The sequence below is a fragment of the Hemicordylus capensis genome, chromosome 2 (assembly GCF_027244095.1).
Source record: "Hemicordylus capensis ecotype Gifberg chromosome 2, rHemCap1.1.pri, whole genome shotgun sequence".
NCBI lineage: Eukaryota > Metazoa > Chordata > Lepidosauria > Squamata > Cordylidae > Hemicordylus > Hemicordylus capensis.
The window spans coordinates 23,119,425-23,143,475 of record NC_069658.1 but is presented as its reverse complement, the minus strand read 5'-3'; the positions used below and the strand labels follow the sequence as shown (position 1 = coordinate 23,143,475).

At 47.8% G+C, this 24,051-nt stretch overlaps 1 protein-coding gene across 12 annotated transcripts in view; it reads left to right on the top strand.

The window, feature by feature from the left end:
• Positions 1-24,051, top strand: part of PDZD2 (PDZ domain containing 2) — a 382,173-nt gene that overhangs the window by 140,478 nt on the left and 217,644 nt on the right. For 2 of the 12 annotated variants that reach the window (XM_053299065.1, XM_053299063.1), the window contains exon 1: positions 10,253-11,224. The exons of the other annotated variants lie outside the window; for them this stretch is intronic. The gene's annotated coding sequence lies outside the window, so the exon portion shown is untranslated. Of the gene's footprint in view, positions 1-10,252; positions 11,225-24,051 lie in introns of those variants that run through there. 12 annotated transcript variants of the gene reach the window in all.

The following is a 24,051-nucleotide window of genomic DNA, read 5'->3' as shown; positions in this document are numbered from 1 at the left end:
TGTGGCAGATGGGAGGTTCAAATAAAAGGTTTCCTGATTCATAATTCAGCTACTATGCCACATTGCCTTTCTACACCAAATCCCATGATCCCTGGTTTCATTGTCTGATATTAAGCAGTAGACAATAGTGAACATATACTGATGCCTAGTGTTTGGAAACTGTAGCTGGAATTCTGAAAGTTTTGATAGCTGATTGCTTAGGGCATAAGTTTTCGTTTGTCACAAATGATCCCTAAATGGTCTTGGGCCACACTATCTGAAAGGCAGCCTACTCCCGTGTGAGCCTGCTGCCAGAGCCCTAAAACCAGGTTTAGAAGTTGTTCTCTCTGGCCCTCCTTCAGTTGTGGGGCTCATGTCAGGGGTCAGCAGGGGCGTAACGATAGGGGGGGCAGGCAGGGCACGTGCCCTGGGCACCACTTGGCAGAGGGCGCCAAAAAGTGCCCCCGCCGATCCCCTGCCTTTTCCGAAAAAAAAATTTTTCGGGGGGAAAAAGTTGGCAGGGGGTGCCGGCAGGAAAGCGGAGGGGGGGGTGTTCCTTAATGAAGCCGCGGCCAGCACAGCCGGCAGCCAAGCCCCATGAAGAGCAGACGCGCTTGAGGAGGAGCGGAGGAGGAAGGCGCTGCTGGAGCTGCTCTGAGAAGCCGGGCGAGGAAGAGGCAGAGGCAAGCTCCCCACTGCTGAGCCCAGGAGGAACCCCCCCACCCTAAAAAGAGTGACCAAGCGCTTCTAGAAAGCTCTTGCCCGCCTACTGCCCTCTGCACCTGCGGCAAGGCAGCCTGGGAGGCGGCTTTGTGCTGCGCTGAGCGCTGGCTTCGGCTCCCCTTGCCGGCCTGGCCCTGGGTGCGGCTGGCTCTCCTTGAGTGTGGTGCTTCGGCTTTGCAGGAGAGGGGAGTGTCGCACCACACCATGGTGCTTCATACTCCACCCGACGGGCTCAGGGGGCAGCAAGAGACAGCCGCAGCTGAGAACTGCCTTCCCCCCACCGCACCCGAGCGCCGGCTTCCCCTCCTTCCCCCTCCTCTTTCTCCCCCTCTCCTCTCTCCTTCCATCCACGCAGATCACAGCGAGGAAGCCAAGACATGGGCGGAGGGTAGGGGGCGAAAAGACAGAGAGAAAAGCACACCTAGGGCAAAAAGAGGGTGGGGTGGGGGGCCAAGAAAAAGTGCTCTTCGGGAAGGTCTCCGCTTTGGGGGAGCAGCGACTCCTTCAGCCAGTCCACCTTGCCACTTAGTTTGCCTTGGGAAGGGGTGCTCCTCGCCTGGCCGCGGGCGCTCTCTCCAGCATGCTACGCACACGGCAGCACAGCACACGCCACAAATTGCCTCTTCCTGCCGCCTGAACTCTGAGGGAGAGGAGGTGGGGTGTCTGGAGGGCTCTCGGGAGCAGCAGCCCTCGGCTGACACTCCGCCCCTCCCACCAAGCCACTGGGCAAAATGCCCCACATGCGAGCCGGGGGACGGGGAGACAGTGAGAGAGGATGAGTGTGTCTGGCCACGCGGGCACCTCTCCAAACAGCAGCCCTCCAGGCTTACAGTGTGAAGAGGGAAATCTTTCTCGACGTGCGTGTGTGCGCGCGTGCTGGCAGAGAGAGAGAGAATGAGAGTGAGCGATGAGTGCGTGTGAGAGAGCGCATTTCATTGGGAAAAGGGGGCGTTTCTCAGGAACCAAGAAACAGGTGGCATCCTCATTTTGCCAGTGTCTAGACAGCTCTTACTGCTTACAACTTACATTTACAACTGATGAAGTGGGTTCCAGTGCATGGATACTTATTCTAAAATAAGTGTCCATCTTTAAGGTGCCCCAGGACTCTTTGGTTTTGTTGCAACAGATTAACACACCTACCTCTCTGGAAGCTGTGACTCCAAAAGTGAAAGGTTCTCTCCAGGCACAGCACACTATGCTGCCCTTCTCTGCCATGCATATGTGCACCCAGGTGCCATGCATGGGAGCACTGCTCTTTCCAATTGGAAGGCACATATTCTTGCCCTTACGTTCAATCCAGTTGGATGCATTCACATTCACAGCTTACATCCAATAAACTGCTGAGTAAGCCCTGAGTAAGCCCTCCAAACTAGGATCACACAGTGTGGTTTGCAGTTCTGGTATATGAAGGGCCCAAACCGCAGTTTTGCTGTTCAGGTGTATAGGCAAATGGTGATTTAATTAAACCAGGAGGTTATTTATTAAGACTGTGTATGAGAGGGAAGCAGAAAGAGGAGGAGATCATGGCTCAAATAATGGTGGCTGAATGTGGCCATTGAGTTTCCCAGGAATACAACCAACGTAAAGTGTGCGACAAATAGACATTATTATAGAATTAATAAACATAGAATATCTATGATAGACTAGAATATATGTCTGTTATAATTTAAGTCTCTATTATAATATAAACATAAATCTAGAATAGACTAGAATATCTATGATGAAAAAGACTAGAATACTAGTACATTTTGGGACACAAAACCTATTACTATGTTTAAAAGCATTTATTTTCTGGCCATGAGGACTGCAAACTTAGGCTGTTGGTGTGCAAGACATTTCTTTAAAATATATATTTCTAAAGAGCCTTGTAGCCTCATGTTTCCTTTTTCCTGTCCCAGTGTACTTGCACGGATGCAGCCCACAACCCACATTTGACTATGGCTGTGACACATTTCCATATTTCCCTGATCTGTTGAGCGGAACACAAAGGGCCCTGGTAGCAATGTTCTATCCCCTGCACCTTGTGTACAATTTTTGTTGGGGGTTTTAGAATAAGAACTAGCCTTTTGGTCTTGGAGGTCACCAGATTCCTGTGGAGTCTTTGCTTTAAGCAGTTCAGCTCTGAGCTTCTGTCTTGAGTTTGCATTCTGTTAGTTTTTGTGTAAATGACATCTAAAATGATGCAGTGGGGAAATGCTTGACTATCCCCACTGGTATGTTTCCCAGACTGGGAAACTTCTATATCGGGCAGCAGTGATATAGGAAGATGCTGAAAGGCATAATCTCATACTGCACAGGAGATGGCAATGGTCAACCCCTCCTGTATTCTACCAAAAGGGAAACCACAGGGCTCTGTGGGCGCCAGGAGTCGACACCGACCCAACGGCACACTTTACCTTTTTAAAATAAAAAACTTAACAAACGTTGTTTTTACTTCTTTAGCACCATCTGTGTGCATAGTACTTCTTCAGAGAGAGGCAAGGAGAGGTTCCTGCCTGGAGACGCTCACAGTGTGAAAATAGACACAGAGGAGATGATAATGTAAAGGGAGAAGCAATGAAATGGGGGATAAGAAATGGAGAGGAGAGCTGGTCTTGTGGCAGCAAGCATGACTTGACCCCTTAGCTAAGCAGGGTCCACCCTGGTTGCATATGAATGGGGGGCGGGGGGGCGCAATTTCAGTGCTTGCCCTAGGCGCCGTTTTCCCTAGTTACGCCTCTGGGAGTCAGTTTCCCTGAGCAACTACCAATGGCCCAGTGACCTCAGAAGGAGCCACTGCAGATTCCGGAGACCGCCTCTGTGCTCATAACCTTTGTATCGTGATGGATTCCACTCTCATTTGCTACCAGAGAATCTACACTCAGGACACCTCAGAAACAACGAAACCCAGTGCCCCATGGGCTTGTGGGTTTGGGGTTGGTTGGCACCCTAAGTGCAATATACCACCACTCGTTCCGGGCCACCCTGATGACCCCCAAGTGGAGTTATGGGGCTGCTGAAATCCCCATTATTCGCTATGGAGGGAAAGCTTAAAGACACACAAACTTCAGAAATACTTTAAAAATCACCCCTTTCACCAATTTATTTGAAATCTGGATGGTAGCAGGCACCCATTGGGGCACTACCACCTGACCCACTCTTCTGCCCCAGAAACCCCTTTTCTGCCCCAAATCTGCTCCAGTGACATGCCAACATCAAAAATTCTTTAAAAATCACCCCTTTGCCCAATTCCTTTGAAATCTGGGTGGTAGCTTCTTTGCACCCATTGGGCACTACTACCCACCACAACTCACTCTGGACCACCCTGGTGCCCCCCTCACATGGAGCTATGAGGTTTCTGAAATCCCCATTATTCCCTATGGGGAAAACCTTAAAGATGCGAAAAAAAATTCTTTAAAAATCACCCTTTGCCCAATTTCTTTGAAATTTGAGTGGTAGCTTCCACCCATTGGACACTACTACCCAACCCACTTTGGCCACAAAATTGAGGTCTGACTCTCCAAATTTTTTGGATCTGTATCGGGGATTATTTGTTTTGTACCCGAATCTGGGCAATTGAGGACAGGGGTGATTTGTTTTGTTTACAAATCACCCAAATTGGCCAGATTCAGGTACAAATTGTTTTGTTCCTGAATTTTTTCGCACATCCCTAGCTTGGTTTGGTCACTTTTGATATAGCCAGTTCCCAACTGATCTGTGCTTTTGGAAATGTCTTCCTGTTCCACCAGTTTGTTTCTTAGATTCATATGCTACCCTCCGGGCTGTTCCTAGGATAAATAGCACCCTGGAGGAGGAGTGCCTTGGGCACCCCTCCCCCCATGGTAATTGATGGAGGTTCACTTTAGTGCAACCAAGGATTCAGAGGTGGGTGAGACTGGAATCTCTTCAATTTTAGGAATGAATGATGGTGTTCTTCCTGGGAGTATGCTAGGCCTGTGCGCATGTGTGCACATTTGCTCTATAAAAGTTTCCATTTTTCTTTTCTCCTCCAAGGGTGCCTGTTTAATAGGTATAGGTACTGCTTTTTGTTTTCATTATGTGTCCCAGTTGCTGGTATGTACTAAATTTGTATCCCATGACGAAGTGTAATCACAAAATGTACCTATTCTGCTGATGAGTACCAGCATTCTTGCTTTGGTACAACAAAACAGAACAAAACTTGGCTACTGGATGCTGAATTCTGAACAATGTTTAATACTTAATGCTGGCTTAACCGCTTATCGGATAATCATGTTATCAGAGAGGGTCTGGTTAATATTATAAATGCTTCTCTGAGGGAGGGCAGGATGCATCCTTGTCTTGTGGAGGCTATTATTAGACCACTCTTGAAGAAAGCTACGCTGGATCCCTCAGAGTTAGCTAATTACAGACCTGTTTCTAATCTTCCATGGTTGAGCAAGGTGGTTGAGTGAGTAGTGGCCTCTCAGCTCCAGGCAGTTTTGGATGATACAGATTATCTAGACCCATTTCAAACTGGCTTTCATGTGGGCTATGGGGTCGAGACTGCCTTGGTCGGCCTGATGGATTATTTCCAACTGGCTGTTGACAGAGGGAGTGTGACTCTGCTGGTCCTTTTGGATCTCTCTGTGGCTTTTGATAACATTGACCATGGTATCCTTCTGGGGGAGGCCTGGGGGAGGTGGGATTGGGTGGCACTGTCTTACTGTGATTCCGCTCCTACCCCTCTGGCAGATTCCAAATGGTGTCACTTGGAGACTGTTCTTCCGCTAAGCGAGAACTAAGTGTGGAGTCCCACCAGGCTCCATAATGTCACCAATGCTTTTTAACAACTACAGGAAACCACTGGGAGAGATTATCAGAAGGTTTGGTGCTAGGTGTTACCAATATGCTGATGACACCCAGATTTACTTTTCCATGCTGACCTCATCAGAAAATGGCATATCTTCCTTAAATGCCTGCCTGGAGGCAGTAATGGACTGGATGAGGGATAACAAACTGAAGCTGAATCCGAATAAGATGGAGATATTGACTGTGGGGTGACAGGACTTGAGAGATGGTTTAGATCTGCCTGTTCTGGATGGGGTTACACTCCCCCTGAAAGATCAGGTACATAGCTTGGGAGTGCTCCTAGACCCCAAGCTCTCCCTGGTTTATCAGGAGGAGGCGGTGGCCAGGAGCGCTTTTTATCAGCTTCGGTTGATATGTCAGGTACGTCCATTTCTAGAGGTGAATGACCTTAAAACAGTGATACATATGCTGGTAACCTCCAGGCTTGACTACTGTAATGCACTGCATGTGGGGCTGCCTTTGTACGTAGTCTGGAAACTATAATTGGTACAAAATGCGACAGCCAGATTGGTCTCTGGGACAACATGAAGGGACCACACATAACACCAGTTTTGAAAGGACTGCACTGGCTGCCAATATGTTTCTGGGTGAAAAACAAAGTGCTGGACCCTTAATGGCTTGGGTCCAGGCTATCTGAGAGAGCGCCTCGTTTGTCATAATCCCTGCCGCCTGTTATGATCTTCTGGAGAGGTCCGGTTACAGTTGCCACCGGCTCCCTTGGTGGCGACCCAGGACTGGGCTTTTTCTGTGACTGCCCCAGGGCTTTGGAATAAGCTTCCTGCTGAAATAAGAACATCTTCTCTGTTTTCAAGAAGAACCTCAAGACCCTACTGTTCTCTCAGGCTTTTAATTAGAATTAATTTCAATAATTTTAAAAAACTTGTTTTAATATTTTTATTCTATTGTTTTTATTGTCATGTATTTTAATTTGTGACTTTTAAATATTTTACATTTTGTACACTGCCTAGAGATATAAATATCAGGCGGTGTAAAAATATGATAAATAAAATAAAATAAGTTGGCAGACACTGTAAATATTTGTGGCATTTAAATGAAGAAATAAGTGGCTTTTGGGTTTCGCCTAAGTGGTAGGGAAACATCAGTTTTGGAATGAAGAGTTGCAAGGTTCTTCAGCAGGGTTGCCAGGTACTTTAGGATGAACTAGCCAACCCGCACAAAGCATCTGTGCGCTCCTTGGGGCCGGCTGTTCCCCTCTCCTTCCTGCCCCACTCTCCCTCCCCCTCCTTCCCTTCTGCCCCACACTCTTGCCCCTCTTCCCCTCCCTCCCGTCCCACTTTCTTGCCCTCTCCCTCCTGCCCCACTCTCTCACCCTCCTGCCCCAGTCTCTTCCTTCCCCCTTCTCCTCTCTCTTGCCCTCCCCTACTCTCTTACCCTCCCCCTCCCCCACACTCTCTTGCCCTCTCCCTCCCCTCCCTCTCCCACTCCCTGGGCCCACCACGCCAAGTGCTGCCTCCGCGGCCTGCCGGGCCCGCTGCCTCTTTGGGGCCGGCCACCTCTCTCTCCACCCCCACCTTCCGCCCCAGTATCGGGGCCTGCCACCGCGGTGGCCGGGCCCGCCACCGCCTCACCGCCGCGGCTGGGCCCGCCGCCACCATTGCTGGCCGGGCCCGCCAGCCGGGGCCCAGTACCAGTTCTGCAGCCCGCTCCTGGCCTCCGCAGCCACCACTTGCCTCCCCCAGTGCCAGCCAGTCCCAGGGCCAGCAGGGCGGCCCGCCACCACCATTGGCCTGCGCCCCAGCCAATCAGATGGCTTGCTGGGATGCACATTCCATGGCACACTTAGGAGAAATATATATAGATAGATTTTGCCTTATGAGAAGCAATTCTTTGGCTTCATGTAAAATAAGTGTATACTTTGATTAGAAGAACATTGGATAGTTTAACGTCCAAATTCTACCTGCAGGTATATCCAGGGCAATGTTCCTTGTATGATTGGAGAAGTAAGGAGAATTTTGCTTTGAGTCAGAGGTCCTCAGACTTGGGTCCCCAAAGATGACTGAGGCTGGGGATGATATGAATGGTTGTCCAACAACATCTGGAGATTCAAGTTTTGGAACCTCTCCCATGAGGGATTTTAAGTTCCATATAAGTCCAAAGAACGGAAGAGCCTCCTGCTGCATGAAGTCCAGGGTGTACGTCATACAGTGAGAGCAAGCGTGGCATAGTGGTTAGAGTGCTGGACTAGGACTGGGGAGACCCGAGTTCAAATCCCCATTCAGCCATGAAACTAGCTGGGTGACTCTGGGCCAGTCACTTCGCTCTCAGCCTAACCTACTTCACAGGGTTGTTGTGAAAGAGAAACTCAAGTATGTAGTACACCACTCTGGGCTCCTTGGAGGAAGAGCGGGATATAAATGTAATAATAATAATAATAATAATACAGCATCCTTTTTCCAGCATTTACTAGTCAAATGCTTCTGGGAAACCTCCAAGTAGGAAATGAAGGCAACAGCCCCCTCTCCCTGCAAGTGGTGTGTGATTCCCCCTCCTGCCATCTATTAGCTGGAATGCTTCATCCTCAGGAGCAGGGATCATAGGTTTATATGCTTGGGGCAACCATCGGCCTATCAATCGAATTATCTGGAAACTAAATTGTGGATGGTGGGTAGCATATGTTCTCATAGGCTTTTAATTAGAACTAGCTGACCCAGTGCAGAGCATCTGCGCCCCTGGTTCTCCCTGTCTCCCCCCCATCCCATCAGCCGTTCCCCCCCTTCCCTTCAGCCCCAGTTTGTTCTTCCCCGATGGCTGGCCTGGCCAGTGTTTCCTCTCTCCACCTGGTGGCCTGCTGCTGCTTCCTCTCACTGGCCTCTCGCCTTCCTCTCCCCCTCCCCTCGCTCATGAAATCTTGCGAGAGCTGCCACACATGGCATGGGATTAGCGACGGGTACGCCTTAGAGAGAGAGAGAGAGAGAGAGAGAGAGAGATTAATTTTAATAATTTGTTTTAATAACTGTTTTATGCTATTGCTTTTATTGTGTTTCATGTATTTTAATATGTAACTTTTTATATTGTTTTAAATTCTGTACACCACCTAGAGATGTACATATCAGCTGGTATAAAAATATGATAAATCAATAATAGTAAATAAATATTATTGCCACCTTCAACTCTCTGAAAGGCTGTCACACAGAAGGAGGAGTTGACATGTTCTCTGCTGTTCCTGAGGGCAGGACTAGAACCAACGGGTTGCAATGGCAAGGAAGCCAATTTTGGCTAGCTGAGATATCAGGGAGAACTTCTTAAGTGCAAGAGCGATTGGACAGAGGAACGGTCTGCCTAGTACAGTGGTAGGCTCTCCTTATGTGGAGGTTTTCCAACAGAGTCTGGATAGCCACCTGCTGGGAATGCTGTTGGAGATTCCTGTCCTGAGCAGCAAGTTGGACTGGAAGAGCTCAAAAGTCCCTTCCAGTTCTATGATCAGATCCTAGTCTGGACAAAGCTCTGATACTGGAGGAGCAGGTGAGCTAGAAGGGGGCAGTAGAAGAACTGCTACTCCATGACATGAGGGTGGTTTGCACCTGCTGTGGTGGAGACTTCAAGGTACCCAGGCCACCCCTGAGCTTGGAACTGGCTGCTCTATCCCAAATGGTTTTTTTTTTTAAGTCTTACTTGGGAATGACAGATATTGAGGTGAAGCGAGAACTGTAGATGTCTGCACAGTGAGATTTTGAAAGTCCCATAATGGAGCCTTGAGAGGTGGAAGGGAGTGTGACCAAGACCAGAGGAGAGCTGGTCTTGTGGTAGCAAGCATGGATTGTCCCCTTTGCTAAGCAAGGTCTGCTCTGGTTTGCATTTGAATGGGAGACATGGTTTGCATTTGAATGGGAGACATGGGCATTGTAAGATATTCCCCTCAGGTGATGGGGCCACTCTGGGAAGAGCACCTACCTGCTTGCATGCAGAAAGTTCCAAATTCCCTCCCAGGCATCTCCAAGATAGGGTGAAAGAGACTCCTACCTGCAACTTTGGAGAAGTCACTGCCAGTCAGTGAAGACAATACTGAGCTAGATGGACCAGTGGTCTGACTCGGTATAAGGCAGCTTCCTATGTTCCTCATCACCCTCTGTCTTCAAAGAGCTTGTTCCAGGAACCAATCTCATATGTGAGAGTGGTATAAGCATAGCAAAAACAGAACATGTCAAACACCAAAACTTCAAAACAAATGCCAGGGGATCTTCAGTGACCCAAAGGGACCAAGGATATAATTTTATGTCTTGGCACACAACAGTCTTGCATCTGGGGCATTTTCTCCACAAGGAAACTTGAGTGTTTTTATTTGGCCATACTTTAATTACTGGAGATTTGGATGAGTGTTCTTTGGTTGCAGAGCTTGAATGTCATCCTCTGGAATTGTTCTGTAGACGTCAGTGGGGCTTCTTTGGAGTCAATAGGGTGAAATTTGCAGGGTTCATTTGTCGGTGAAGTGTCAGTGAGGAAATGTTTTATGTTTGGGTTGAATTGTTGTGAATGACCAGTCTACAGTTTGCTGGGGGAGAATGTGGGGGGGGGGTGCGCAGAGAACCAGAGAACCTCCCTCCCTCTGTAAGTTCATAAACACGCACAGAACTGCCTTTTCTTGTCAACTTAGCATTCCCATTAATTCAAGACAGGAAGCCCTCCGGAGAAGTGATATAAACAGCTTAGCTGCCTAGGTCATGCTTCCTAATCGCTTTGCAGCTGGACGTTGGGCTGTATGGGCAAGAGAGGCTGGGCTGCTCCCCGGGGAAGGACCTTGCTGATTGAAGTTAGCCGAAAGGAGGGGAGGAACCCTTTGCCAGAGAAGGTGGAAAGGAAATGCTTGAGCTGTGCAGTCAGATCAGACTGTATGAGCCAGCAGGACGGAGGGAGGTATCTCACTACAATTGAATTCCACTGTATCTTTCAACCCATTTCCTGACTTCTTGCCCTGTTGATTTAGTTTTAGGCATCTACATTGCAGGGAAGGGAACAGAGTCAAGCAATCCTGGAATAACAGATGAGTGGCAGAATAAAACGGATAGATTTTTGCAGCCTAGATTTCTCTGCTGACTTTCTTGCCTGAAGATTTCTATGCTGACTTCTTGTCTTCAGTGTGGTTGAAGTCTTTCTTTTTTCTTTTTGCTTTTAATGCTCTCTTTTCGCCCGCCACGGGCATTACCGTTAGATCCACCTGTCTAACTAAGCCGAAACCTCTCATCTCTTGCCCGATGACGCTTCCTCTGTATTTTGCATTGTGGGGGGGAAGCTGGCTTGGGCAGCTTTGACAGCTGAGCACATTGCAACTGACAGAGCAGCATCAGGAATGCGCTAAAGTCTATTCATGCTCCTCTAGCCAGAGGCAGCGAGGAGGAGGAGGAGGGGTGTGCGCTCTTCCAGCCTCCTGGAAATTTGTGTAACGGAGCTGCTCCAAAAGGCTTGGCTTTTTTTAGGATAAACAAGCCCATAGGAAAAAAAGTGCTCCTCGGACAGAGGCGGATGTGGCAGTAGCAGCAGCTGGATCTGCCTCCTCCTTGGGTGTTCAAGTGGCTTCTTGTCCTGGGTGCCAGCAAGCGATTAAACTAATTAACAGACTCATGGGATTGCTAAACCACCCGCTTGTGGATTAACCCGGAGACACCAGCTGCTCCTTATAGAAATTCCGGGGAAGACGAGACGATCAGAAGAGGCGAGGAAAAGGAAAACCTATGAAGAGGATTTAAAAGGAACAGAGGTATGAGTAACGTACTGTAGGGATTGCAAATGAAAGGGCATGTGCTCGGGGTCCCCTCAGCAGAAGAGCTTGGCTTGAATGTATCTGGAGGTGGAAAAGTTATGTAACTAAAATGCCTGTTCAGAACCCAGCTGTGAAGCTGTGATTTTTTCCTGAAGACACTGAGGAGATGGGCAGCATACAATTTTTGGCTAAAAGTATATATTATTGCAGAAAGCTATATTTGCAGCTTGTTATTTTTAAAATGACTTTTAAAAATGTCACTCAGCCAAACTTTACTTGCCGCCAGGTATACACCTGGGCAGTGCTGTTTATTTCACTGCCATTTCTGTGCAATTGTGGCTGCTAACGGAGTCCATACAATCAGAGTTAATCTGTCCTTATTAAATCTGGAAGGTGTGTTAGAACTCCAAAAGTGCTCTGCAGTGCCAAGGTAAAAAGTCAGCAGAGAGAGCAATACCCTGATAACCATGGTTTAGCAGGGGCTTTTTTTAGGGTCCTCCTGGGCAGAGAATTCCAGTTTTTCTGGGACTGAACTCCACTATATCAGTGCTTTGCTTTCTGTTGTGGTTTTGCGTTTGGAGTTTTGGGGTAATGCAAAGCCGGACGATGTTCTGGGCAAAGCATTGTTTACGATCTCACATGAGATTATGTTCTGGCCTGAGGGAAACGGGGCTCTGTCCAAAACCACTAAACACTTCGTTGGAAGAAAACTGTTTTACAAACTGAAATCAGCAAAATTTAAATGTAAATATGCATGCCAGTGAAAAGGTTCCCAAAATCAAATGCGCTGGCTCTCCCAAATAATGGTAGTAAAAAGAAGAAGAAGAAAGAAGGAAGTGGGGAGAAAAAAGTGGGGTGGGGGGACGGTTGATAAAGAAATGGAGACCCTCCCTTTCCTGCAATTATTATCTAAAAAACAGCATATCACAAGCTGCATTCCACGGAGTTTGTGTCAAAATGGGGGAGTAAATGAAATAGCCGGGGTTAGATTGGTCTTGCAGGCAGGATCTTTTAAAGAGAGATTTTGATTTCTGTGGAGCATAACATTTTTGCAGACACTACTTGTTGAGATGACCCTTCATTTTTACAGAGCAGACGTGGTTAAAGTATAACCTTTAAAAAATGAACATGCAAAGGTTCTGGTTAGTTCTGTATTTTGGCAGAATCCTGCCTTGCAGTGGGACTTCAGGGGAGTGGGAATGGGTGGGAATATTGTAAATGACACTAATAAGTAAAATATGGCTTAGAAATAAAAGGCAGCTGGGACTGTTAAATATTAGATTGCTCAAGAGCGTCTTTTGTGTGCCAGATGCCTTTGGCCAATGAGTTTTGGAGCCTTATTTTGGAATGGTCTTGGCAAAAGACACATACCCAGATCACGAGTATGTGTGCTGCTCTTCAGATGGATGGAGAAATAAAGACCCATGAAGACAATTAGTATGTTGTGCACCAGTCAATAGCATCTTATATACGCTTTATTAATAAAGGACTGTGTCTTTTAAAAGAACATTCAGTGGGATAGTATGGAAATCTTAGACCTCTTTGGCAACATTCTGGTAGCTTATTGGTATCTTCTGTTTCCCACCCTCCCCTTAATCTCTTGCTTGCATTTCCTTGCCATGCATGGCAGAATGTGATTTTTCACTCCATTCTCAGCAAAGAGTCTGAACATACATGTGTGGGTGGGTGGGTGGTGATGGTGATTGGAGTTTCATCACATAATCCTCACAAAGGGTGGAGAGCTGGTCTTGCAGTAGCAAGCATGCATTGTCCTCATTGCTAAGCAGGGCTCACCTTGGTTTGCATTTGAATGGGAGATAACATATGAGTATTGTAAGATATTCCTCTTAGGGCAGGTGTGCTCAGCTCATATGTCCCAAGAGCCAGAAGCAACTATGACTTGGTGTGCAGGGGCCGAAGTCAATTTTTGGTGCATTAGTTCGAATCCACTATTGGGCAGCAGCGATGTAGGAATGTGCTGAAAGGCATCATCTCACACTGCGTGGGGAAATGGCAATGGTAAACCCCTCCTATATTTTACCAAAGACAACTACAGGGCTCTGTGGTCGCCAGGAGTTGACACTGACTCGACGGCACGACTTTAGTACATTGAACTTAAATATTCATATTAATTCATGTTACTATGGGATATTTCTACCTGGGGGCCAGCAGAAAAGTCCTTGTGGGTTGGATCTGGCCCCTGGGCCTTATGTTGTCCAGGCCTGCCCTAGGGAATGGGGCTGTAGCTCTGTGGTGGAGCATCTGCTTGCATGCAGAAGGCCCCAGGTTCAATCCCTGGCATCTCCAGGTAGGGCTGGGAAAGACTCCTGCCTGCAACCTTGAGAGCCGCTGCCAGTCAGTGTAAACAATCCTGAGCTAGATGGATGCTCACCCAAATGCACACCAAGGTGGACCCTGCTTAGCAAAGGCAACAATTCATGCTCACTACTGTAAGACCTGCTCTCCTCCCCAGTTATTATCCAAATATTGCAGCTGGAGAGCTGAGGCTGAGATGGATTAGCTTACCTGAGGCCAGCTTGTGAATTCATAGCTGAGGTGAGATTTGAACCCAGGACTTCCTGCTTTGTAACTCCGTCTATCAGCTCATCGGCTCCTTTATAATCTTTGTCCAGCAACTATGCTGCAAAGAGGTGTTTCTGTGCTTCCATTTTACAGAGAAGAAGTGGTAGGGACAACCCAAGACATTTTGCTGCTTTAGGCAAAGGACGAGACGGCACTCCCTCCATCAGCATTCTCGGGCTGTGGTGCCAAGGCAGAGATGGCAATACGGAAGCAACCCCAGACCATGTCATTGAGCCAGACAGGTGTGGCAGCGGCATCACTAGCTCAAGGCTGGGGGTGGCAGAAGAAGAGGGGCAAGAAGAGGAAGGGTGGCAGCAGCAGACAGCAGGGTGGTACTGTGAGGGGTCACCCTACTCCAGGGTACCTTTGCTGCCACCACTCAGATCTGATTGGGCAGGATCTGAGACGAACTCTCACTTCTCAACCCTCTTGTTTGTGTCGTAGCCTTGGGGGTGTCTTTTCAGGTGATGTGGGAGAGGAAATAGAATGTACTTATTAAAACTAAACAGGATTTTATTGTATAACAGAAGTTCTTTAAGTGTGCATAATGTGGAACATGGGAAGCTGCCATATACTGAGTCAGACCATCTAGCTCAGTATTGTCTACACAGACTGCAGCAGCTTCTCCAAGATTTCAGGCAGAAGTCTCTCTCAGCCCTATATTGGAGATACCAGGGAGGGAACATAAGAACAGCCCCGCTGGATCAGGGCCAAAGAAGCCCATATAGTCCAGCACCCTGTTTCACACAATGGCCTACCAGATGCTGCTGGAAGCCTACAGGCAGGGGTTGAGGGCATGCACTCTCTCCTGCTGTTACTCCCCTGCAACTGGTACTCAGAGGCATCTTGCCTTTGAGGCTGGAGGTGGCCTATAGCCCTCAGACTAGTAGCTGTTGATAGACCTCTCCTCCATGAAGTTATCCAAACTCCTCTTAAAGCTATCTAGGTTGGTTGTCACCACATCTCATGGCAGAGAATTCCACAAGTTGATTATGCGTTGTGTGAAAAAGTACTTCCGTTTGTTGGTCCTAGATTTCCTGGCAATCAATTTCATGGGATGACCCTTGGTTCTAGTGTTATGGGAGAGGGAGAAGAATTTCTCTCTATCCACTTTCTCCACACCATGCATGATTTTATAGACCTCTATCATGTCTCTTCGCAGTTGTCTTTTTTCTAAACTAAATAGCCCCAGGTGTTGTAGCCTTGCCTCATAAGAAAGGTGCTCAAGGCCCCTGATCATCTTGGTTGCCCTCTTCTGCACCTTTTCCAGTTCTACAATGTCCTTTTTGAGATGTGGTGACCAGATTTGTACGCAGTACTCCAGGTGTGGCCACACCATAGTTTTGTATACGGGCATAATAATATTAGCGGTTTTATTTTCAATCCCCTTCCTAATGATCCCTAGCATGGAATTGGCCTTCTTCACAGCTGCCACACATTGATTCGACACTTTCAACGAGCTGTCCACCATGACCCCAAGATCCCTCTCCTGGTCAGTCACAGACAGCTCAGATCCCATCAACGTACCCTTGAAGTTGGAGTTTTTAGTCTCAATGTGCATCACTTTACACTTGCCAACACTGAAGCGCATTTGCCATGTTGTCGCCCACTCACCCAGTTTGGAGAGATCCTTTTGGAGCTCCTCACAATCTGTTTTGGATTTCACTACCTGGAAGAGTTTGGTATCATCTTCAAATTTGGCCACCTCGCTGCTTACCCCTACTTCTAGATCATTTATGAATAAATTAAAAAGCACCGGTCCCAGTACAGATCCCTGGGGGACCCCACATCTTACTTCCCTCCATTGTGTAAACTCTCCATTTATACCTACTCTCTGTTTCCTGTCCTTCAACCAGTTAGCAATCCACACATGTACTTGTCCTCTTATCCCATGACTGCCAGGTTTTCTCAAGAGTCTTTGATGAGGAACTTTGTCAAAAGCTTTTTGGAAGTCCACCTTTTTGGAAGTCCACTCACTTGTTGACACTCTCAAAGAACTCCCAAAGGTTTGTGAGGCAAGATTTACCTTTGCAGAAGCCATGCTGGTTCTCTCCCAGCAGGGCCTGTTCTTCTATGTGATTTACAATTTTATCCTTGAGGATGCTTTCCATCAATTTGCCTGGAACGGATGTTAAGCTAACTGACCTGTAATTTCCCGGATCGCCCCTGGATCCTTTTTTGAAAATGGGTGTTACATTTGCTTTTTTCCAGTCCTCCGGTACAGAGCCTGATTGCAGGGATAAGTTATATATTTTAGCAAGGAGGTTGGCAATTTCACATTTGAGTTCTTTGAGGACTCTTGGACGGATGCCATCCAGCCCTGGTGATTTGCTAGTTTCCATTTTTTCCAATTTGGATCCTTTGGTGCTCTTCCCAGAGCGACTCCATCCCCTAAGGGGAATATCTTACAGTGCTCACCTATAAGTGTAGTAGTTTCAAAGTGTTGTAATAGCTTACAGAGTTAACAATCTATCTCCACAGTGGGGTTCAGGTACTTTGCTTGGTTACAGAGTTTCCACTCAACCTTCCTCCTGAAGACTGTTAGTTCTTCCTCTGAACTGGCTTTGGCTTTCCAGTGGGGAACAGATTCATCCCATAAAGATGTTCATGGAATGGGATTAGCATGATGTTCCATGCTTCAAATGGAATGCAAGTGCCCAGAACATTCTGTCGGGACAACCAGTCGAGCTAGTTTGAGTCAGAACGTTTTGAGCTTAAAACGTCCTGCACATCCGTGTCGCCAACTGAGCCCCACTTCTCCTTTCACCAGAGAAATCTGCCCTGTCCAGAAGCCTTCTCTCTCCAAGCCTCCAGCTCATCTTCTCCCCTCTTTACTTATTGTTCAACTTGTCATCCAACTGATTTTTTTTAAACTGACCCCTCTGTCCCTTACTCTTAACTGGCTTCCCCCTCCTGTATTCCATGAAGGGTTTCTCCTTCCTTCCTGCAGGTATCTCTCTACTGCTAGTACTGTCAGTCAACCTCTTCTGTACACACTTCTATAAACATAGGTTTTACATCACATATAACCAACACAACAAATAACCTTAACAAACAATACTAAAAAAAATGCAAACCATCACAGGCAGCAGTAGTGGCTGGGATCCAGCACTTCCTGCCCCTGAAGTGACTTAACTCATGGAAGAGCAGCCCCCAAGAACTGAAACTCAGTGGGCACCACTTGCTGAAGACCACCCAGGCACTTCCTAACTGAGGTGTGATTTTAAGGGATGTGAGCGATCCCAAGCATTATCTTGAGTGTGGAAAACAACTTCATTGGAGTCTGGGTTTAGACTTGGAACTGGCATTGACTGCCAGAAGTTTCTGTTAGAGGTTGTTGATTTTTACCCACAACAGGTAAAACAGCAGAGCATTAAGGAATGAGCACACACTCCAGTTACAGAGTAGGTAGCAGAGGATGGTTTGGATATTGCAGCTATTTAGAGAAAACACATGGAGATCCTTGTATGACTAAACACTAAATATTTATTGGTTAAATACACTTAGATAGGAAAGACCTATCTCTAATCTAAAGGACTACATAATGGATAGATAAGGAGAGAGAGAGATGTTTCCATCTGCTCTCTAGGAGGAAAGGAAGGATTGTGACTCAGCACAGGAAGTGCTGCAGAGTCAGTTCAGGGGTTATAGAATAGGGACAGATAGGGAGACCCTGACTCACTGTCTCTACTCCCAATGCCCCTAGTGGTCATTAGGACAGTTGGTGCAAAAGGTTGATGCACTGGAAGTTCATCTCCAACAGTTTCAATACTGAAACATGTGTGAAGCTTAGCATGCTCCTGAGCATGCCCAGAGTGTGCTTTCCCCATCTCATTGAGCCTCTGTAGCCCTCTCCTACGTTTCTGTGACTGTAAGGCAGGGATCTTCGACAGCGGACATAGTTTGGCATCTCTGTTTTTGGATTATAATTGGCTGCAGAGACACTTCAGAAGGTGTGATGGGGATGCCAGAAATGACTCCTTCTAGGAAAGCTTTGTTCACTTCCAGCTGTGTGCTAATGCATGGATTCTAATGCGTGTGAGAAGCTTCTCATACGGAAGCACACTGTTCTCCAGTTCCGTACTACTACTACAAGCCTCTTCTCATGACCAGTGAGAAGGGCTCCAGACTGGGCTGTGAGAAAGGTGGGTTAGACTTACCTTCCCTGCAGACGGCTGCTCCTCCTGTCCTGGGTGTTCTCCCTGCACACCCAGACGGTTCCCCGCGCGCCCAGGCAGCGGGGAGGGTCAGGGGCTGGGATGTGTCGTCCCAGCCCTTGGAAATACTGCAATGCACCCCGTTAGTGCACGGTCCATCATGGGATCCCCCTCTCCCTTCCCCGGGCTCCCCGCAGTCTGGCAGATGGTTAAAAAAATGGGGTTAACAGTCGCTCCCTTGATCTCATTTTAAAGGGTGGCTTCTTAGGTGGGTTTGCCGCTGTGGTGCTACCGGGATCGGCCCCATCCCAGAGGTTCACATGTGCGTGCAAAACCGGGCTGGGCTCCCTTAGCCCGCTTTTGCATGTGCGTGTGAATAACCTCCACAACCGCTAAATACATTCCTAGCTTTTCTTATTCTGGGTGTTCCTTCCCTTTTATGCCACAATCCAGGTGTCCCCAGATGTTGAATACAACTCCCATCATCCGCAGACACTATAAACTCTTCCTTATAGACCTTATGAACTCTGCCTTCCAGCAACCCTTCCCTTTCCCCCTCCATGCCGGATTCCCTGCCTCGCCTAGCAGGGTGGTCATGCCTCCAGCTCCTTTTGACTGGAGAGCTGTAGCTAAGAGACCTGCCCCACCCGCTGGCTCTTCCCTGACAGCTGCACAGATTTTCAGATGCATCTCCCCCACCAGGGTGGCCTTCATGGCTCTTGGCCAAAAAGAAGCTGGCCTTACCTTCCTGGATCTCTAATCATCCTTAATGCCGTTTTAAAAATCCAGCATCCCAAAGCAACCGAGCCTTGGGTTGCCCAAGCAAAATAATAAAAAAACATATTTTGTAGCTTGGAATAAGACCTAGTGAAAAAAGCGGTGTGGTCTAGCGTGTTGAGCATGGTGCTGTGAGCCAGGAATAATTTTCAGTAATCCTGTGTCTACCTCTGACTCCCTGTTTGGCTTTAATTTTGGTTTCAATTAGTTTTGCAATGCTCCATTATGCCCAGCAAAGCAAACTGTGTGAGAATACTATTCTGCCTTCCCATCGTTGGGGTACACATCTCCCTCTGTGTGTGCAGTCATCATAGCTCCTCTTTCCCTGGTTAGGAATATTCATTTATTTTGCTTATTTAAGGATTTATATACTACCCATCAAAACATTTTCCAGGGTGGTTCACAATAAAGCACAATAATCACATCGACACAATAATTAAAACGGCAGCAGAGCAGCAACCGTGAAACCTGATTAAATATACATTTGCTACAATCCCCCCCACCCCAGCCATTAAATATACAATGCTAACATGCTGATTTTTAAAACTTGGTCTGGTTTAGTCCTCCTTGAGAGCAGTGCCACATGCAAACGTGCAGAAAATCAGTCTCTAGAAGATTCAGTGTTCAGCATGACAATAGTTCATGACATGTTTTCATACATTACCACAAGGGTTCTCAGACTTCGGTCCCCAGATGTTGATGGCCTACAATTCCCATCATCCCCACTAAAGCCATTGTGACTGGGGAAGATGGGAGTTGTAGGCCAACAGTATCTGGGGACCTAAGTCTTATGGTAGCAAGCATGTATTGTCCCCTTTGATAAGCAGGGTCCACCCTAGTTGCATTTGAATGGGAGGCTACATGTGAGCACTGTAAGATATTCCCCTCAGGGGATGGGGCCACTCTGGGAAGAACAACTGCATTCTTGCATGCAGAAGGTTCCAACTTAGTTCCCTCCCTGACTGGGAGGGATAGGACTGGGAGAGACTCCTGCCTGCAACCTTGGAGAAGCCGCTGCCAGTCTGTATAGACAATACTGAGCTAGATGGACCTATGGTCTGACTGAGTATATGGCAGCTTCCTATGTTCCTGAGAACCTCTTCAGTAGCAGATTCTGGTACTGAGTAGTGGGTTGGCCTAAAAGACTTCCCAGGTTCCTTACTACTCTAAAATTCTATGATTCTATAACAGTGTGGGCTGGTTTGGATGATACTTTGACCAGCCCTCTGTGGGGAAGAGCGTGGGCATGCATGTCTTCACCCACAACTGGGTGCATTGTCTCACCATGACTTTAAAAAGTAGTGTTTCATCTGGGCATTGAGGGATGATCTGGATCAGGGATTCTCAATGTTAGGCCCCCAGATGTTATTGGACTTCAACTCCCGTAATCCCAAGCCCCAGTGGCCTTTGGGGAGGAGAGCTGGTCTTGTGGTAGCAAGCATGACTTGTTCCCAAGCTAAGCAGGGTCTGCCCTGGTTGCATATGAATCCCAGCATGATTGCTGTCAGCTTGGTGTGGGCCCAGGCAACCCCTGGATGTAGATCTGCTCGTCACCCGGTCGGGTGAGTGCCCTGCCCAGCTGAGCGTTGGGGGAGAGTCCCAACAGAACTATCAATCAGGACTAAGCCTGGGTGAGGCAAAAGGTCTTCCCATGCTGCCAAAAAGATCACAGAGTCAGCCTGAGGTGAGCTTCCCTTGGTAGCATTCCAGAATCAGGGGGCCACAACAGGAAAGACGCTGCCCTGAGTCGCTGCCTTGGTCTCCTTACCTCAGTTCATTTCATTTGATTGCTTTGATTGCCTGACCACTGGTGATCTGAACTGACATTGCATTTGCACTAGGGAGAAGAGAGAGGAAAGTTCTGGATGCTGTGGCTGATCTGGGAAAGCTCATTCACACATGTAAATTGTTGTGCATGTGTGTATGTGTACGTACGTGTACCAGCCCCCATGTGCTGTGTGTATGAGTGTCAGTCATTCACTGAGTGCGCTTATGAATCTCCTCGCTGGCTTGTCGTAATGTACACATTAACCCTGACAAATGTGCTTTGCCTGTGGGAACATGTAAGCAAGACAGCTCTCTTGCATGCTGGTGTCTCTCTTGTAGCGCCCATCTGGTCCACCTGAGCTATCTTCACATGTTTAGACAATGAAAACATGCAAGGAATGGGGGCACTGTTGTGGCACCACAGTGCGCCCCACACAGAGTTTTCACCACATAGGTCAGTGGGATGGAAGGGAAGTGGTAGGGAAGAGTCAAGAGGTCTCTAAATACTACTTGCAGGGGGAGCAACAGCAGGAGAGAGGGCATGCCCTCACCTCTTGCGTGTGGGCTTCCCAGCGGCATCTGGTGGGCCACTGTGCGAAACAGGATGCTGGACTAGATAGGCCTTGGGCTTGATCCAGCAGGGTTGTTCTTATATCCTTATGGAAGGAGTCACAGCTCAGTGGCAGCACAAGCTTTGCATGCAGAAGTTTTCAGGTTCAAGGGCTGACATGGTGTGTAGCCGACCAGTGATTGTGGAAGCAAAGCTGAGCACAGATTCTGCAAACAGGGATTGCGGAAGCTGAGTTTCCACAGCCTTCCCCATTTGTGCCAATGGGGAAACCTCTGGAAATACAGCTTCTGAAAATAGCACCGAGGCTGCCTTGGAAGACCACGGCAGACTCGGGACAGGCCATTATGGAGGTGGTAGGCTGTGCATTGTGTCAACCAAGTCCTGGCATCACCAGGTAGGGCACGGACAAACGTCCGAAACCCTAGAGAGCTGTTGCCAGTGAATTCTGACCTAGTGGACCAGTGGTTTGACTTACTATAAGGCAGCTTCATATGAATAGCAATAGCAATAGCACTTACATTTATATACCACTCTATAGCCGGAGCTCTCTAAGCGGTTTACAATGATTTAGCATATTGCCCCCAACATTCTGGGTACTCATTTTACCGACCTCGGAAGGTTGGAAGGCTGAGTCAACCTTGAGCCCCTGGTCAGGATCGAACTTGTAACCTTCTGGTTGCAGGGCGGCAGTTTTACCACTGCGCCACCAGGGGCTCTAATAAGCCACCTAATGGCACAGTTGCGAATCAACCTATCTAGAGAGCAGGAGGCTGTTGGTCTTTTGGTTTGAATCCCTGCTGTTGTGTTTCCCAGAATATGGGAATATGGGAAACAGAATATGGGAAACACCTATATCGGGCAGCAGCGATATAGGAAGAGGCTGAAAAGTATCATCTCATACTGCGCGGGAGGAGGCAATGGCAAACCCCTCCTGTATTCTACCAAGGAAAACCACAGGGCTCTGGGGTCGCCAGGAGTCAACACTGGCTCCACGGCACAACCTTTCCTTTCCTTTTTTCATACGAATAGGTGCAATTGGAGCAGTATCATCAGAATTTAAAAGGCTCTGATAATGAGGGGTGGCAGGGGCGTAACTATCATTGGGCAAGGGAAGACAGTTGTCTGGGAGCCCATGGCCTTGGGGGCCCCCCAGGGGCAAGTCACATGACTGACTCCCCCAGCCGCGCACCTGCCCGGACTTCCTTCAGTTGTATTCGTCCTCCAAAATTGATGTGGGTGTTAAGACCTGGAGCTACCAGAACAGCATGTCTTTCTCTAGTATCATTCAATGACTTGCATCGTCCACAATTTACAAAACCTTTAAAAAAATAATTTAGGATGATGTTCTATTGTGGCACATAGGTGTGTGTGTGTGTGTGTTTTGTTACTACTATTCGGCCTCATTTAAGATTTCTTTACTTCATGAGCTGAGCTTCAGCGGGGGGAGGGGCATTTTAAAATCTTGTCTCTGGGCCCACTCCAACCTTGCTACGCCCCTGAGGGGTGGAATAACATCTAGAAAGAATACGATGTGAGATTTCTGTCCAAATCAGGCAAAACATTTTCACTTCTAAAATCTGTTCTTCCAGTGCCAAATTATGGGATGCTGTATGCCCCATGCCCCCTCCTTCAATGGATATTGGTAGCAAATGGTGTTAAAATGCTGGTTCTAGGCAAATCTTCTCTCTTCTTCCTCCCTTCTCCCAACTGTGTGTGTTGAGCCTCATAGTAAGTGGAGTGGAAGTTAATTGCTAATCATTCATCTTTAATGATGGGCAATTTGTGCCAGATGCAATTTGTGCATCGCTTAGACTTCAGTCTGGCAGATAAGGGAGGATGAAGAATTAAAGACCCTCGATCAGCCTATGCCAAGGTGACAATGACTGTGTGTGTAGCAATGTGGAAACCAGACAGCAATCTCAGTCTGTCAATGCAAAGGAGATTCTACTGAATTGCTGGCAGACCCACATCCATCGAGACGCTTGCCTCACGCATGCCATGCGCCAGGCAAGAGAAAGTTCTGGACTCTTTCCTGAGACTCTTCTGTGCTCTTATGGTACAAATATTTATTTAGAATGTTACGACTTCCTGGTTTCAGTGCCATTGACCAGCGACCCTGAGATAAGTGTGATTAAGTGAGCTGAACTGTTCTCATCATCAGTTCGGAGACAGGCTAAACTTCACTGGCATCTTGCCTTGAAACCACAACATCCCTATCAGCTGCTTCAGAGTTTCTGATGTCACGAGAAAAGGAATTGGAGGGTAACCAGCTTAATTACATTAACTTATCTGTTTGAGGATGTATATCTATAGGAGCGTAGGAAGCTGCTTTATGCCAAGAGAGCTGGTCTAGGGAGGAGAGCCGGTCTTGTGGTTGCAAGCATGTATTGTCCCCTTTGCTGAGCAGGGTTTGCCCTGGTTTGCATGTGAGTGGGAGACTACATGTGAGCACTGGAAGATATTCCCCTCAGGGGATGGAGCCGCTCTGGGAAGAGCATCTAGGTTCCAAGTTCCCTCCCTGGCAGCATCTCCAAGATAGGGCTGGGAGAGATTCCTGCCTGCCATCTTGGAGAAGCCACTGCCAGTCTGTGTAGACAAGACTGAGCAAGATGGACCCATGGTCTGACTCAGTATATGGCATCTTCCTTTATCCGTATGTCCCTAAGTCAGACGATGGGTTCATCTAGCTCAGTATCATCTACCCTAACTGGCAGCGGCGCTCCAAGGATGCAGGCCGGAATCCTTCCCAGCCCAACCTGGAGATGCCGGGGATTGAACCTGGGTGCTTCTGCATGCAAAGTGGGTGCTCCAGCACTGAGCATCTCTCTCACCTTTCCCTTTTCAAAGACTAAGCCACTCCAAGGTTTTACAAAATTAAAACACTGCAGTCATGTTTCCACAGGGGACTCTGGGCAGAAGCCCCTTTGCGGAGAAGATGGGAGGGCAGAGTGAGGCAGCAGCACCCCAGG